The 1664-nt window shown below is 66.6% G+C and overlaps 1 protein-coding gene across 1 annotated transcript in view; it reads left to right on the plus strand.

The window, feature by feature from the left end:
* The window catches only part of PPP2R2C (protein phosphatase 2, regulatory subunit B, gamma), a gene marked incomplete at its 3' end in the record, with an annotated part of 72664 nt that overhangs the window by 68954 nt on the left and 2046 nt on the right, over positions 1-1664 (plus strand). The gene's annotated exons all lie outside the window — the stretch shown is intronic.

The raw sequence follows: 1664 nt of genomic DNA on the forward strand, positions 1-1664 counted from the left end.
GCGGCCCTGAGCCTGGGGTGGGTTCCTGCTTCCCCATCGCCTGGCTCAGCCAGGGCGGCGTGGACGGGGAAGGCCCAGCCCAGGGCCCAGGGGACAAGGCGGTGCAGGGATGAAGCCCACACTGGCCAGTGTAGCCGATGTCACCCACCACCTGGTCACAACCGGAGCCAGTTCGGTGTCACCCCCTCCCCTGCCGTCCAGCCCACTGTGGGGAGCGAAGGGGTGCAGTGAGTGCCGGCAGCCCTCACCCACGTGTCGTCCAGGGCCGTGTGTCCATCCCCGCGAGCCTGTCGGTCTCGCCTGTGTGGCCAGGAGCAGGCTGCCTTCCCCAGTTCCGGGTGTTGTGTTGTGTAAGAACTCTGCCACCACCCTGGGTGGCTTTGCTCACAGGCACGCGGGGACTATGGGGAGGCGGGTGCGACGAGAGGGGCTGGAAACCAGGGGATAGGACCGGGGCGGGGCCACCTGGAAGCAGCGGGGCCCAAGTGGGGCAGAGCCGTATGTTCAGGAGAGGGGAGTCCTTCGGCCGCTGCTGCCACCCTGGGGCCCCCTGGCCCGCAGTGGGCAGGTCTGCTAGCAGGACAGTGCTCTCAGTCAGAGGGACCAGCTGGTGGTCACAGGGGGGCAGAGCCAGGATGGGGGCGCCAGCCTGAGGCTGGTTGTGGGGACCCCTGGCACTCCCTCCAGGCCCTGCCCCTGACACCCCAGTGCAGGCAGCTCCTCAGGTGCCCTGAGCTGTAGGCCCTGACACTTTGGGGTTCCCTGATGAACATGCCAGTAGGTCATGGGTTTGGGGTTCAATTCTTAGTGCTGGCAAAAGGTAAACCCAATTGTGTGTGTGTGCGTGTGTGTGTGTGCATATGTGTGTGTGCATATATGTGTGTGTGCATATGTGTGTGTTGGGGTTTCCACAGGTTGTGAAGGCTGCCTGCCCTTCCTCATATGGCCACCAGAGGGCGCGCGCGGCCAGGCGATGCCTGGCTCCCTGGGACTGGAGCCCCAACGCCTCCCAGCTGACTGGGGCCCACCCCTTCCTGCCCGCACTTCACACGTGGGCACCCCAGCCCTGGTGGGAGGAGGCCCCAGCCTCCCTGCCCCTTAATGGAACCAGGATTAGCAACTGTGGGTGCAAATGGCTTGAATGAGCTGACTGTCCTCCCCCCAGTTATCGTGAATGGGTGCTCTGTGAGCGCTCGCTGGGCCAGTGGCCCTTCCCTACAGGGCACAGGAGGCTGCCTCACCTCCTCCTACAGGGGAGCTGTTCCCCGTCACCTCGGGGCCACGTGGCTGCATGGGGATCAGTGTCAGAGGACGGCCGCAGTCGCCCGAGTGTCCACGCATCACGGCGGGGTTACCCTGCGCCCCCCTCCCCCCGCACTCCACCTTGGCCGCTGGCACTGGGGCAGTGTGGCCTCTCCTGCACCCCCAGCCGCCTTCACCTGGCCCCGGTCTGTCCCCCAGGGTGGCCCTACAAAGGCGGGGCCTCAGAAGCCACCAAGACAGGGGCCCAGGTCCTGGCGGGCTCTCAGCCGGCCTAATGCCAGGCCTTTCCTCCAGGAGGCCGGCTCCTGTCCGGGTGTGGTGGCCACCCCCTCCTCCAGCCTGGTCTCCGTGCAGAGCCCCAGGCAGGTCCAGGGCGCTCCCGGGATGACCTGGCCGAGGGT

Source organism: Myotis brandtii, unplaced genomic scaffold (genome assembly GCF_000412655.1).
Source record: "Myotis brandtii unplaced genomic scaffold, ASM41265v1 scaffold188, whole genome shotgun sequence".
Taxonomy (NCBI): Eukaryota; Metazoa; Chordata; class Mammalia; order Chiroptera; family Vespertilionidae; genus Myotis; species Myotis brandtii.